This window comes from Protopterus annectens, chromosome 2.part1 (genome assembly GCF_019279795.1).
Source record: "Protopterus annectens isolate FY-2018-M chromosome 2.part1, PAN1.0, whole genome shotgun sequence".
In the NCBI taxonomy this organism is placed as follows: domain Eukaryota; kingdom Metazoa; phylum Chordata; order Ceratodontiformes; family Protopteridae; genus Protopterus; species Protopterus annectens.
In genome coordinates, this window is record NC_056729.1 from 973,668,578 (window position 1) to 973,685,763 (window position 17,186).

The following is a 17,186-nucleotide window of genomic DNA, read 5'->3' on the forward strand; positions in this document are numbered from 1 at the left end:
AAGAATAGGGTTGATGTGCAGAGCTGTAGCAACTACAGAGGGATAACACTGATCAGTCACAGCATGAAGTTATGGGAAAGTGTAGTGACAGCTAGGTTAAGCAGGGAGGTGATGAGTAGTGGTAGCAGTATGGTGTCATGCCAAGAAAGAGCACTACAGATACAATGTTATCTCTGAGAGTGTTGATGGAGAAGAACAGAGGAGGTCAGGAGTTGCTTTGTGTCTTTCTGGACTTAGAGAAAGCATATGACAGGGTGCCTAGAGAGGAGTTGTGGTATTGTATGAGGAAGTCATGAGTGGCAGAGATATATGTAAGAGTGGTACAGGATATGTACAAGAGTCATGTGATAGCGGTGAGATCTGCATTGGGAGTAATGCATGCATTTAAGGTGGAGGTGGGATGACATCATGGATCAGCTGTGAGCTCTTTCTTATTTGCAATGGTGATGGACAGGTTGACAGACAAGATCATACAGGAGTCCCTGTTGACTATGATGTTTGCAGATGAAATTTGAACTGTATTTAGAGTAGGGAACGGATTTAGGAAAACCTGGAGAGGTGGGGATATGCTCTCCAGAGGAGAGGAATGAAGGTCAGCAGGACTTTGACAGAATATGTGTGTGTGTGAATGAGAGGGAGGGTAGCGGAATGTTGAGGATGCAGGGAGTAGAGTTGGCAAAGGTGGATGTGTTGAAATGATTGGGATCAACATTTCAGAGTAATGATGACTGTGGAGGACAGGTGAAGAAGAGAGTACATGCAGGATGGAGATGATGGAGAAGAGTGGCAGGAATGATTTATGGCAGACTAGTACCAGTAAAAGTGAAAGGGAAGGTCTACAAGAGGGTAGTGAGACCAGCTATGTTATATGGGTTGGAGACAGTCGCATTGACAAAAAGGCAGGAGTCAGAGCTGGAAATGGAAGAGTTACAGATGTTAGGATTTGCACTGGGTGTGATGATGGTGCACAGGATTAGCGATATGCATATGAGAGGGTCAGTGCATGTTGGACAGTTTTGAGACAAAGCTGGATAGGCAAGATTACATTGGTTTGGAAATGTGCTGAGGAGGGATGCTGAGTATATTGTGAAAAGGATGGTAAGGATGTAGCTGCCAGGTAAGAGGAAAAGAGGACGGCCTCAGATAAGGGTCTGGAAATGGTAAGAGAGGACATGAAGGTGGTTGGTGTGACAGAACAAGATGTAGAGGACAGAAAGAAATGGAAACAGATGATTCACTGTGGCGACCCCCTAACGGGAGCAGCCAGAGGAAAAAGAATGTGATGTTGTAATGTCAGTCTTCACAGATTTGCCAAGGATTTGCCAGACATAACACAACTCTATGAGTAAATGACTACAAATATGAGGCACATACATGGTCAGTGTGTATAACACTGGACAGTTACATGGTATGAGCTCAGTATATCACATGCAGTTCAACACACACATCTGCAACAGTACTTTACTATGCAAATATCATGTATACGTCTCTCACATGTCTGAGACAAACACGTATATCATAGTTGTATTCACAAGTAAGGTATGGATATGTCTGACATCCCAGTAGCTGGCCTAACATTGTCACAGTCAGTATTGTTCAACACACACACTCCAGTAGTAGTCATATGTGAGCCATCCTTTCCTAGGGTGAATCAGGGGCCTGAGCTATGATGTATGTCACTTCAGACAGACCCAGATGCTATGGCCATCAGTTCTGATCAGCAGTATATCAGTACAGCAAGTCTTGTTGAGACATATATGTTAAAGTTCTTATTTCCCATTCTTACATACACCCTACTGCAGTCCATTACATGCTTACTTGTTTGACATACCTTTTTTTTCCCCAAGTGTAGGTGGTTATATCTTGCTGTTTTTTTTTTTCTCAGTGTTTCTCTCTCTCTCTTTCCCTTTCTCTCTCATGGATGTAGTGTGCACATCTGTTTTGCATAGGCAGCAGCCTGCCTTTTGTAGGTAATGCTCATGAGCAGCTGATGGCTTGTGCACCAATTGGTGTCCCCCACTTGCTAATTGCATGCAGAACAGCTTTGTTGTTATTCATATAGCCAATGGCATGACAACACACTCCTATAATTCAGTACTTCATGTGGGCATTGACCCTTTTCTTGGCCTGTGAGGGGGACTTCATGGAGGTGTGTGAACAAAAGCATCACAGAGGGTATTTGGAAATACTTCTTACAACCAAAACTGTGGAGACAGGCCAACAAAATGGGGGAGAATGTTCCAGACATAGGGACAGAATGTAAGTATTGCTGTTATACATTTTGATTAATGCTAGTCTAACTGGGTTTGTGTGGACATGGAGTTTCTGTGTGATTTTAACTCTGACAGTGGTATGTGTTTGTCATAGTGCTCAGCTGCAGGGCTATCCACAAAATGGCCAGAGTTTGGACTCCTATGTTTGGTGTGTTCCTCAGACATATTTTGCCTTTGGAAAATCAGTAGCATACTCTGGGGATTGCAGCCAGTAACTGCTAACATCCATTTGTGTTTCTGCCCTCATATCCCTCAGAAAAGATATGTTACAACTAACCCTGTTACACCAGCAACTTTCTCAGTTTATAACAGCAATATTTCAAATATGCCCTGTTTTTTGGCCCTCTGTCCCACAGTTGTCAGGCTTTGTCCAGATGTCATGCAATAAGAGGTTGATAGGTATGGTATATAATTAGTTAGTGCCTACATTCCTGATATCATCCCAATGATGTATCAGACTGCCAGACATGTTGTGTGGAAGAGGCCTTATATTTGAGGGGAAAGCCTAGACATTCTGTGGGACTCTGTACAGTTCAGATGTCTGTGTATGTCTGGAAATTGTTGACAGACTGTCAGGATTGTGTAGCAGTGCAGTGTGTCAATGTTATTTGGCCTGTGTAGGGAGGGGGGTGGATGTATATGTTGTGACTCCTTTTCTATCTGCCTGTGCATGCTGCTCCTGTTTCTGGTGGTCTATCAGCTGTATATGTTTGTAGGGGCAGACTGAGATGTGTCCCATACCATGGTCAGGCATCATACTACACTGTGAATTGGGTCAGTATATGTAGGGGTAGTGTGTGAGTGGCACACATGTTCAGATGTTTTAGTTCATACAGTCCTTATACTCTACTGTTCCTTTGGCTAACCGGTATGTGACTGTGACTGTGGTGGAATTGGTTGTGGATATGCACTTTCACAATGGTGTCTGTTTTTCCATGCTTTTACATCCCTGCAGTGCCTGATATATTTGCCAAAACACGTGTAATTCCCCCTAGCAGATCTGGGTTAGTGTTGGGATAGTCTGACTGTAGTTTGGATAGTGCTTGGTGACATGCTTTGCAGCTGAGTGTAGTTTCCCTAATGTGATGTTATGACCAGATATTTATAGGATGTGCTGTTGCCTGGCCCCCATAAATGTTGTGCATTTCTGACACATCAGTGGGATGATGTGAGGATTTCAGTCACTAACTAGTGAGAAGTAACTGAGTGTTGGACTTTTGCTATTTCAGTCAATATATGTTAGGACAGACATGAGGTTGTTACTGCAGCAACTGTGTCAGCTTATCTACTCCAGTATTTCAGATATGTCCCTATTTTCATATTTTTCTCCCCCCACTTTGTCAGGTTTGGTCCAGATTTGTTGCAATAAGAGGTTCTGAGCCTAACACTTGATTGTCTGGATTGTTGCAGTATGTCAAGATTTATTGCTCATATTTCTGGTCTGTTCCACAAATTCATTATTATTATATCCCTGGTAAATCACTGTGATGATCTGCGGATTTCTGACAGTAAATGATGACATACATTTCAGTTTCAGAACTCACATCCTTCTGAACATGTATGCTGAAACAAACCCTGTCACTCTGGCAACATTCTACATTTTATAAGAAAAATATTTAAAATATGTCCCTAGTTTGGGCCCATTGTCCCCCCATTTGGGCAGCCTTTGGCCAGAGTTCTTGCAGTAAGAGGTTGAGAGGTATGTTTGTGAGGTATGACTACACCACATGTTCTGAGCATATATATATATATATATATATATATATATATATATATATATATATATATATATATATATATATATACAGGAGCCATTTATAATCTCGAAATACTGAAATGTCGAATTTCAGTATCTTGAGACTATAAACCCGAATGTTTAAAATAGCAAAAGTTCATAATTGCGAATTCGAATATCTCGACTTTGTGGTTATGGCCTTACGCTACTTGATGTCCGGGATTCTGTGTTTATGGTGTACAGTGCCGTGTGTGGATCTAGGTGTTTTGTCAGGTAAGTGAATGCTTTGTAAGGGATTTGAGTGGGAGGTAGAGTGTATTTGAGTGTGCTGATATGTTTGATGTGTGTGTAAGGGACTGGAGAATGTGCGCCTGTGAGTTTGCTTTTGCTTCCTGTTTGTGCGATCCATGAGGTAGTATATATAAGTAGGGGGTGGGGGGGTGCATGGGGGCTTGCCCCCCTGCTTATGTGTGTATGAGTTGTGTATGTGTGTAGTTTTTGTTTGTTTATGTTGTGTTGTGGGTGTTGTGGTGTATGTATGGTGTAGTGTATGCGGTTTGTTCAGTGTTTTGAATTTCATGGTTTTGGGCTCGGGTTTTGTAGTTTCGGTGTTTTGTGGATTCGGTTTCATAGTTTTGAGATACTGAAATTTGATGTTTCAGTATTTCAAGATTATGAAGTGAATCTACATATATATATATATATATATATATATATATATATATATATATATATATGGATCTAGGACTATTGAACGAAAGTTCAATAGTCCGAATCCACAATCACTGAACACAATTTAATGAAAGCGCTTTCGTTAAAGTTTGTTAAAAAAAATACATTACATTTACGCTGTGCCCCCCACACCCACCCCTACTTTAATATTCTCACTCCAAGGTCATACTACAGTGGGGAAAAAGGAATTTTCCCTTATCCCCACTGTAGTGTGATCTCCGCAACAGGCATACTTACGTGAAAGTGCTTCTTTGGTGAAAAGAACTTTCCTGCAAGTATGCCTGGCCGAATCTGTTTCGGTGATGTTGCCGTTCGGGTATCCATATGGATCCCATATATATATATATATATATATATATATATATATATATATATATATTAATTTTTATCTATATTTAGTTATATAAATGTGTATATATATATATAATTTATGTCTATATCTCTATTTCTATTATGTATATATTTTTCCATATATATGCATCTCCATACATATATACACATGTATATGTATAGATACAAAACCTGACTGATTCTATGGAATCTTTTCCCTACTGTTGAATGACTCTGCTACATGATATGTTTGAAAGAGCATCATCAACCTTTATAGCTCAAATCGTGTAGTGGTAAATTCTTCTGCCTATGGTGTACAGGGCCATGGGTTCAAGCCTTGGTAGGGCTGATTATTGTGTTGCTAGGCAGAACAGTAGCTGATGGAAACAGAGTGATTAAAGCAGATGTAAATGGGTTTGTGTGATGCTAAGTGATGCCAACACACAGTTAAACATGCTTAATCTGTGTTGGCTTCACTTAGCGACATTTACCGCTGTGCAAGTCCACTTAGCTGAGCTACCTGCTGCTTAGCATTCGCATTTGAGCAATGCTTATACCTGTTAAACATAGCTGAGCATTGCTCACAGTTCATTCTTATAAAATATATTTTATATATATTTCTATATATATTATATTATATTATATTATATTATATTATATTATATTATATTATTATTATTATAATATTATATTATATCCTTATATTATATCCTTATAATATTATTATACTATATGATATTATATTTTGATATTTTTTTACATATCTGTTATAACATATAAAATGTGCTTCCATTACAGTAGCAAGGGGTGTAGCTATACTGTATGGAACACGTATACATGGATATTTTCACATGTTATATGCACTCACACTTCCATTTTACACCACACTACCCTGGGTGACAAAAGTAACTTACCACATATTTTAATATGAAACTATTACTTTTAATAATGCTTTCCCTTGTAAAATTGGATTGGCTGTTGTAGTACTCAAACCATGCACTCCTGCATGCCAAGCTGGGATTTTGACCACTACACTACCTTGGTTTGGTGATTTGAGCTGTATATTTTTTATTTATCTCCTATTGCATATTAATATTATGCTATTATATTAAATGGGGAGTATTGAGGTTTTTGGTCATGTCATTGAGGACTGCTGTCATGACATGATGGCATGTATTTCAGTTTCAGACCTGTATCCTTCAGAACATTCATGCTAATGCATAATCTGTTTTCTATCAACTTTCTGTTTGTCCTCTGTGCAGATGCCGGTGCTCAGGCTGTGGCTGACTTCACTGCAGAATGGGTCTGAGAGCCCATGCCTGTGATCATGTAGGATGCAGCCAGGAATGATATCAGCCTATGGAGACCTCTGTGTGTTGCCTTTGAGAGGGAATTACAGGCCTGCTTCCTGATCATGAGGGGGAGGGGGGCAGGTGCTGTACATGCACATGTGTACCTATAGGGGGAAAGGGGGGTGTCTGTCTGAAGCCAGTTGCCTATATCTATTGCAAATGTGTATGTGGTGTTATTGACCACCACTACAGAGCAGATATGTGTGTTGCCACTGGAATTGCGGACACATGTCTGGAAGACCTACTGATTGACCTTGGTGGATGTGTCCAGTTTGCACTCAAAGACAGCCTTAGTGTACATCACCTGTGATCTTATTTGCTTGTGCAGAGCAAGGTCACATGGCTACCACTGTGGCCCCTGTTCCTTCTTAGCCTGTCCTGTGATTATTTTTACCTGTGATGGTAGTTGTGTATTGCTGCTGTCTACCACAGGCATTCAGCCTACCTTGAGGGGGTTGATGTTGTCCTGTCAAATATTGCTGGGGCCATACAGCTGTGTAGGTGCCCACATAGTATTGTGGTGTGCGCTGCTGTTGCTAGTTCCAACATCTGGGACATCCTTCAGGTGGGCCTTGCCCCTTTTCCCTGTCTGTGCAGGGGACATTACAGAGATGTGGGGGCTACAGCTTCACAGTAGGTGGGAATACCTCACAGGACAGGACATGTGAAGACAGCCCAGTAACATTTGGGACAAAGGTCCAGCTTTCAGCACAGGCTGTATGTCATTAGTGCTATTATACTCATGGAGGGTTGCTAGATTGACAGGGTTCATCTGGACATGAATTTATTGAGTGACCTGACATCTGACAGTGATATGCATCTGACATACCTCTCAACTGTCATGTTGTCTACAGAGTGGCCAGATGTTTCCCTGTTAAGTTTGGTCAGTTCCTCGAACAACGTCTTTTTTGTAGGGTCATAGGATAATGTGAGGATTGTAGTCACTACCTTTTGATATCCATTGGTATTCCAGACATCATATCTTTCAGGGATGTTATGTTACAACAACACATGTAACACCAGCTACTGTTTCAGCTTATAACACCGTTATGTGTGATATGTCCCTCTTTCCGGCTCCCTGTCCCCCAAGTTAGTCATGCATTGTCCAGATGTCCTGCACTATGAGGTGCAGAGGTATGGTATGTCATTAATTACCAACTGCACTCCAGTTATCATCCCAGTGACCTAGCAGACTTCTGGCCATGGTATGCAGTAGTGGCCAGGATTATGGTTCCACACCCTGGAAATTCTGTAGAAATCTGTACATACGACAGTTATGTATGTCTGGCCATTGTGAGCAGCCTGCCAGGACTGTGTATCAGTGTTGTTTGTAGATATTTGTTGGGCTGGGTAGGGAGAGTAGCAGATGTGAGTGCAATACATCTTTTACCTATCTCACTGTGCATGCTGCTACGGCTGCTGGTGGTCTATCAGGTCTGTATGCTTGTAGGGGCAGACTGTGAAATGTCCTGTAATACATGATTCCCAGTACACTGTGATTTTGGACAGTATATGTTAGTGTAGTGTGTGACTGGCAATCAGGATATGTTTGTTCAAACAGTTGTACTCTGGAGATTATTTTGGGTACATGTATGTTGTTGTGACTGTGGTACAGTTGTTTTGGGGTGGACATTTTTGCACCACTGTCTGCTTTTCACTACAGTTCCATCCCTGTAGTGCATTCTGTATTTGAATATGCATGGGTAATTGCCCAGAGCTGATGTGGGGGAGTGTCATTTTGGTCTTACTGTGCTTTATATGGTGCTGGGTTACATGTTTGGCAGCTGTCAGGGGATTTCAGATCTGTTACATGACTGCAGTCACACATCTACACTGTCCAGAGGTCTAGACACTGTCCAGATGCGTGGCTCATATGTTTGGTCTGTTCCCTACACAGTTGTTGTCCTTGGATAATCAGTAGGATACTCTGTGGCATGCAGTCAGCACATGCTAACATCCATTGGTGTTACTGACTTAATATCCCTCAGAAAAGATATGTGACAACAAACCCAGTAACACCAGCAGCTGTCTAAATTTATAACAGCAATATGTCCAGTATACCCCTGTGTTTGGGCCTCTGTCCCCCAATTATGTCTGGCTTTGTCCAGATGTTACGCACTAAGAGGTTCAGAGGTATGTAGTATCATTATTTATTACCTTCATTCTTGCTACTATCCCAGTGATGTCATAGACCCCCAGACATGTAACAAGGAAGCGGCCATAGATATGAGTTCTGTGCCTATGCATTTTGTGGGAAACTGTACATTTGAGAAATTTGTGTATGTCTGGTCATTGTTAACAGACTGTCAGGATTGTGTAGCAGTGTAGTGTGTCAATGTTATTTGCGCTGTGTAGGGGGTGGTACATGTGAGTGTTATGGGCCCTTTCTATCTGACTGTGCATGCCGCTCCAGTTTCTGGTTCCCTATCACTGTATATGTTTGTACAGGCAGACTGTGACATGTCCCATAACACTTCGGAATTCCCCCTACACTAGGACTTTGGGCAGCATATGTAGGGGTAATATGTGAGTGGCAAACAGGATATTGTTGCTCACACAGTCATTATATTGTAGTGTTCAGTTTGCTTAATGGTATGTCTCTGTGACTGTGGTGCAATTGGTTGTGGGTATGCATTTTCACCAGTGCCTGTTTTCTACTAGTGTTACATCCCTGTAGTACTAGGTTAAGAAGTCTTTACGAAGAGTTGTAGCATTTAGTCTGGGGTTAAATCAGTGTCAAAATGTCATGCATGGGGAAAGGAATAATACTGAATCTTGCAAAAATCAAGATATGTTTTGTTTCAGTGTATAATAGTCTGAGCAATAGGATTAATAAAATATTACATAGCTGTTGGAATTTTTTTACTTTGGGACATGGAATTGGAGAGAATAATAGCAAATAGTCCTTGTATTTCCTACAAAAAAGGAAAAAGTTTGAAAGATTTTTTGGTTTCTAGCTATTTCTCTATGGCTAATGAGACACTGCACATAATTCCTGCCATGAGGGTACTCACCCATGTGGTGGTTGCACTATATGTTTCTGTGTTACAAATTTAAAGAAAATAAATGGTATTAAGTTTTCTCCTGGTGGTAGCTTTTCATGTAACAGTGAAGGGATAATATATGCTCTCAGCTGCCCTTGTAATTTATTTTATATAGGAGAAAGCAAAAGGAAATTTAAAGTAAGAATACATGAATATATAAGAGATATAAAGAATGGTAAAATAGAAAGTAATGTTGCAATACATTTCAAAACAGTTCATAATGCTGATCATTCTTTGTTAAAAGCTTTTGTTTTAGAGCAAGTTTTTATGAAAACTGGTGAAATATGTGATATTAAGGACAAACTTCATTGTAAAGAATCTGTTTATATTTTAAAGTTCAGTACTATGGTACCTGTAGGCTTAAATTTAGAGATTAATTGGAAATAATTGCTATGTAATTGAATAATTAATTGATGAATGGTGTAATGTAAAGTCTGTGTAAAGCTGTGTGTTTTGTATTACTCCTGGAAGGATGTAAGCCAAGGTGCTAGAGTTTTGAGTTTTTTTTTTAATTAAACCTGTGTTTGAGCTGTGGCCAGTTGTGGATTTCTTCTTGCTGCTGTTCTTCAAGTTGTTACATTACATTCCTGTAGTGCCTGTTATATTTTCAAATGCATGTGTACAGCCGCAGAGCTGGATTTGGGTACTGTTATGTCAGTCTAATTATAGTTTGGATGTTGCTTGTTAGCTGAGTGCAGTTTCCCTAATGTTGTGTTAAGTCCACCCATTCGTAGGATGCCCTGTTGTCTGGCCGATATCATTGGTCTGGTCCCCATAACTGTTATGTATTCCTGACACATCAGTAGGATGATGTGGGGACTGAGGTCACTAACTAATGAGAAGCAATTGAGTCACAGACTTGTGATATTTCAGTCAAAATATGTTAGGACATACAGTGTTACTACATCAGCTTTCTCAGCTTATCTACTCACGTATTTTGGATTTGTCCCTAATTTCATGTCTTTGTCCCCCCACTTTGTCAGGCGTGGTCCAGATTCATTTCACTAAGGAGTTCTGAGCATACCTCTCCACTGCCAGGATTTTCCCAGAATGCCCAGATGTTTGGCCCATACTTTTGTTCTGTTCCACAATTTATTTGTATTTCTCTGGTAAATCACTGTGATGATCCAAGGATTTACGTCAGTAAGTAATGACATAACATTTCAGTTTCCATCCTCATATCCTTCAGTAATTGTCTGCTGAAACACAACCTGTTGCTGTAGCAAATGTCTTTATTCCTAACAGTGATAGTTGAAATAAGTCCCTATATCTGGCCCATTCCCCTCCCCCTTTTACAGCCTTTGGACAGGTGTCTTGCACTATGAGGTTGTGAGGGATGGTTCTGAGGTCTGACTGCACTGCATGTTATGCACATGCATTTATGTATGTATATATATATATATATATATATATATATATATATATATATATATATATATATATATATATATATATATATATATATATGTATATATATATATATATATATATATATATATATATATATGTATATGTTTCAATAGACAGACACACACACACACACACACACACACACATATATATATATATATATATATATATATATATGCGTATATGTCAATATACAACACATGAATGATTCCACAGAGCTTTCTCCCTAATGTTGTATGCCTCTATTGCATGATATGTTTGAAAAAACAACATTAATTCCTATAACTCAGATGGTGTAGTAGTACATTGCTCTGACTATATTGTACAGGTTCCTGGGTTTGAGATTTGGAGTGGTGATTTTTTTCATTACTGTTAAATGACCAGAATGCATGATATGTTTCTTAAAGCATTATAGATTCTCACAGCTCAGATGGTGTAGTAGTATATTGCTGTCATTGTAAAGCACAGCATCCTGAGTTTGAGACGAGGCAGTCTGACTATTTTGTTTCTGGGCAGAACAAAGTCTGATGGATACAGAGTGATTAAGGCACTTTTAAGCAGTTGTAAGTGGGTTTGTGCAACACTAAGCAATGCCAAAACATGGTTAATCCATTTTAGCTTCACTTAGCACTGCTTATTCCCACTTACCCCGACGCTAATTTCTTGAAAAGAAAAGAAAAGGGGGTGATAGGAAAGTGGTGAAAAAAGGGGCACGCAGAAGGGAGTACAGTATGAAAGGTAGCTAGGGTGTAGGAAAAGTCCATAGCTGTCCATTTCTTCTACAGCAACAGCTGTGAATTTCTACAGAATTTGGAGGTGAATGTGGACACTCAAATCCCTGAGAGAGGGGTGAGGACAACAGTAATGTGTTGTCAAGCCAATTGGACCAGATTACGTGTGTCCAGTGGACACGTGCAAAATGGATAGCTATGTATGGGGCGTAATTTTATTTTGAGAGCAGATGTCCTTTTTTTAAGGTGAGAGTGGGATGGTGGGATGTTGGGGAAGGATAGTAGGTATATTTGGGGAGGTAAGTTGAGTAGGATGATAGGCAAGACAGACAAGACAGCAGACAGGGGTGGTATATGACACATGTGGGAGGTAAACACCTTGGTAAGAGAGGGTGGTTGGGAACCAGATGCCCATGATCCCCCTAATGTATATAGTGGGACTGAGGTCCCCACCCATGGGCAGTCACCACTGCACCTTCACAGTCCCAAAGGTGACTCTGCTGGTGGCTGGACAGGAGGGGCAGACTGACCCTCAAAATGTGCCAGGTGGCCCTCAATCTGGCACAGCTGTCCACCAACCTCCTTTTTGATGGTGCTACGCACCAAACCCCAGACCTGGCTATGGGTGACAATTTCCTGTCCACGCCCACTCCAAGTACATTGGAGTTGTCTTTTTTGTTGATGTAGAAACTACCAGTGACCTGTAGACTCTTTCAATACCAAAAGACAATACCTCTGGAAGATTCAAAGTCTTAGAAATTCATGAGGTAAGAAAATTAATTATGTTGTCACCTTCAGTCTTCTTTGGTAATCCATAAATCTGAATATTGTTTCTCCTGGATCTGTTCTCAAGATCATCTAATTTATTTAGCAACAAGATGTTCTGTTTTAATTTATTCATCCTCTGCTACTCTTCCTTTGATATCATTTAAAGCATCTTCCATGCCTGAGATCTGCACTATCTGTTTCAATATTTCATGTAGCTGATCAAATTGCTCTGAACATTTTTAATTAAAAAATGACCATTTTATTGTCCATTTTGCCCGTTATAAATGATAGTTCTTGGATATTTGTAATAACCAACTGCAATTTCTTTTTAATTGACATATCTTTTGAGTTGGATTTAGAGAAACTCATTTAAGGTAATGAGCATATACGTTTTTGTTTATATAATGAGAGGAAAAAAATTGAAGAATTTTATAAAAATAGATAAAGTCTTCCCAGGTGAAAAAAGGAAAAAATTCCACAAAATTAAAAATAACGAGAATACTTAAAATTATTAATTCCTGTCAGAAATATAAATTCCTGTAGCAGGGAAGTGAAACAGTGCTGCAAGCCTGTCACCATCTTTAACTGCATCTACTTAAGTTATGTGATCCTTATAGGAAATATTACACTAATATTCTTATGTTCACCCTCCAGTTCTTCACTTTACATGGCTGATATGCCAGGGTCCATTCAGCTACATGGATTATATCATAAGCAGTAAGTACTGTCTCTGCTGTTAGACTAAGGTGATGCTGCTGAACTCACAAGTTATTTTCTTCAAGGAGAGGACTTTATTCCCATATCATTAGCTCAACTCCTTACCTCCAATCATTCAAAGCCTCTCTAAAAGACTTCCTAACTAATATATGTTTATGTTCCTGCTCTACACCTCCATTATAATAAAAAAGCAAACTCTACTAAATACATTCTACCTCCTTTCTCACTCACCCTTCACTCTACTCACTCCTCCATTATGCTAACTGTATTCTGCTCCCCATTATCAGTCACTTTTCCCCTCCACTCATTCCCCCTTATTCTAATTTTATATTCTAATCCCTCTTCCATTCAGTCACCCCCCACTCTTCTCTTTTCACTCTTCCCATATTTCACACCTTTTAAACTCTCCCAATCACTCTCTTGACTTCCCTCTTTTCTCTTATGATTTTATTTTCCCCTGTGAGATCTGCCTTTATACATTATCCTAGCACATCATACAGCTAATGGGGTCTATTTACCTATCAAATGAAAACTTCATCAAACTTCTATTCAATGAACACTAAGCACTGAATGTCCATTTTATCAAACAGTCAAATTATTGAAATGAAATTCATTGAACTGTAATAGTTGACCAACAAGAAATACCTCACTGCATAATGTAAACTAACAAAACCTTTCATAAATTTTCCCTTTTCCCTACTGTAGTGTAATCTAGGAGTTGGTATATATAGTTGGGTTGGGTGTCTCCTACCATCCTGGGACACATAGTCAGAGACCTCCATCATGTTTCTCCTTATATAGACCAGGGAGGCACGCCTCACACCATTTACACCCACATGGACTATGACTTAGTTATAGCGATTCTTGTGGTTTAACACCTTGAGTTGCTGAGTGATCTGGCAGATCTGACCCCGATAGGCAACTGACTGTGAATCTCTCTCTACTTCATCTGGTAAGTGGGACATCTGTGTGTCTTACAATAGAGTCTCCTCTGACCAAAAATTGGGTGTGGTAGTGGGTGTTGTTTTGGTAGAGTGCTTCTGAGGTTGTTGAGCATACTTATTGGAAGTGCAATGTCTAGGAGGCCTTTGGGCTTTAGGAAGATTACATTTAAGAGCCTCAGCATATGTAGGTCTATGTGTCTTATCCATAGTGCAGATGGTGGCTATAGGGTATGTATCTCTGAGAATCTGTTTAGTATTAGAAGTGCTTGTATGTGAGAGGCTTGCCTTTGGTGATACTGTGTAACTACACCTCTCACATACCATATCAGTTTGTTTAAAAATTAGATGGTTGTCAGTAAACATTCAACAACTGCTACATTGTCACAGGATTCCCATATCCACCAAACTGTATGCAGAGATAATAGGAAAGTGCATGTCCTTGGTAACAATGTTTATTATGTGATCTACAAGGGGATGGTGCAAGAGGGGTTTACAGATGGCTATAATGGTAGACAATCAATAGTAAGATTAAACCTAAGAGGTGCTGCTTCTTAACGTGCAAACTAGCTACTCTGTGTAACTGAAGAAATTTCAAATGTAGTTTTATAGGAAAATTTCAGTTCTTAGTGGCTGTGTCAATACAGGGCACTGCTAACTGCTGCTGCTCAATGCCAAACATCCGCTGACATTGTGGAAGTGCATCTCTCATGTACCATATCAGTTTGTTTAAGAATTAGGTGGTTTTCAGTAAACAAGACAATTTCTGCACTGCGGTAGGAATCCAATATCCACCAAAATGGCTGCAGTGCTAGTAGGAAAGTGCAAATCCATGGTTATACATCCTTATTATATGGTCTACAAGGGGATGGTACAAGAGGGGTTTACAGCTGGCTAGCTTGGGAAAGAATCAAGGCAAAGAGTAAAGCTGTGGGGCAGTACTCCTCAATGCACATGCTCTTTGTTCTACTAAGTACTAAAGAAGTTTCATAGGTAGTTTTGTAACAACATTTTAGTTCTAAGTGGCTGAGTCAATACAGGGCACGGCTAATCACTGTTGTGTAATGCCAAGCCTTTAACAAATGTTACACCTTTATATAGACTCAGAAAATCAGTAAGCAATAAAATTACCTTCGACATACAGCAAAGACACCACTTAAGGGTACCTAGTATCATAGCCTTCCACTAACACCAAAGCATGCCTTTACCTGTGGTTCTGGGAGTACCAGATGGCACCGCAATATCAATTTTATTTATTTATTTATTTTTGTTGACTGGAAAATTTTGATTCAGCAAGATCCCATTTTTAGGGGATGCCTGGGGAGAAAAGCTCCAAGCAAGTTTACATACAGTTATACATTTCTACAATTTTTTTAACATAAAATTCAAAGTGTAACAAGAAGTTGATTCATATGCATTACATAGGTAAATATTGAAGTAAGTAATCTTGACATAGTTTACATAGATAAAGACGGGATACAACAATCATATATCTCCTACTGCCTACCTTTGCCAACCTCTTGACACCACTCACTCCTTAATGTCTTCTTTTCAAGGCCTGACCAATAAAAATATTGCACATTACCTTTTTATACATTATTCCCAAAAGGCCTAAGAAGGAATATCATGTGATATGACCAGAAGTGCCAAATGATAGGCCATTGGGACTACTAACTACAGTATGACTTTTCTCTGTCTCTCTCTAGCCCTCCTTCAGAAGTTCATCTTCTCTGTAATAGCCTCTAGTCCTAGTATACAAAGTCCTCTTGCTCTTGAGAATCAGGAACCTCATTGGCTTTCTCCTTCAAGTTGGGTAAGATGGTATCTGAGAGTTGTTCCTGTCTCTGCTCTGTCTTTGCTATCCTCCCCAGATCCACTTCCAATGAAAACTTGACAGCCTCACACGTATAAGGTACAGGGTTTGATTCTGATCACTGGTTACTGGCTAAGCTTGTAATATTCTGCAGACTGATAGCCTAGTATTTACCTCCAGAACCTGCTGAGGCCCAATTTAAGCTTGCTGTTACTAGCCATTTCAACCGTTGAGGAAAACCCATTCAAAGGAAGACCAGTAGATTTTGATAGCTGTTGCCCAAATTTAAGCTTGTTGCTACAATCTGTTTCTTTCCTTGAAGCAGACACATCATTAGCCTCTACTGGAGATGTGAACACTGGCTTTGTTTCCTCCTACTATCATCCTCATGTGACAGTCTCCTTGCCTGACTACAAGCAGTTGCATGTACATAAGTTAAAATGTTATTAAAGTAGCTACCTATTGGTAAAATGGTTAAGGTGTTCACCTCCCATGCCCAAGGTACAATGTTCAATCCTGTTCTCCAGCCAATGCCTGTTTGGAGTTTGTATGTTTTCCATGTGTCTCTGTGGGGTTCCTCCCTCCCCTGAAAAACGTGCTGAGTATTTTTTATTTAAAACTCACGAAAGAATGGAGCTATAGGCAGCAGCACAGACTCTAGATGGTGTCCTACAGGAGAAGAGTTGCATAGACCAACTGCTTTGGGCACTTATTGTGGTGCACAATATCCTCAAGATAGGAGAACATGGATCACAAAATGTGCACTGTAGCAGGGCTAGCCACTCCCAGGTGTAAAAGTATGGTTCTTGGTGATTTGGTCATGTTGCCTAATGTCGCCAAGTGGGCATGGGTATTTGCACATGATAAGTGGGTTGAGTACCAGGCCTACTGTGACCTATGCCAGGGACCCATGCTAACAGTGGGAGGGGTGTATCTGCCCCTTATTGACCAGGGCGTGCCCATCACAAAGCCCAGCAGCCATAGATCAATAAGCCACTCTCTGTCTGTCTGGTGTCCAGGAAGTCATCAAAAGACAGAAGGAATGCTGGAAAAAGTAGGAGCTAGAAAAGATGGATCAGACTAAGAAGAAATACTAATTGGATAACAAACAGGCTAGGAAAGTAGCAGAAACCACAGATGAGATGGACAGGATTCCACTAAACACTTTATTAAAAAAAAAGTTATGAAATTTCTCTAGCACCTTGGCTTACCAAAGGCTGGTGAGCCAAGGCTCTAGAGAAATTTCAGAACTTTATTTTTTAATAAAGTGTTTAGTGGAATCCTGTCCATCTCATCTGTGGTTGCTGCTAATTTTGAATCTTGTGGAGGCTAGGAAAGTA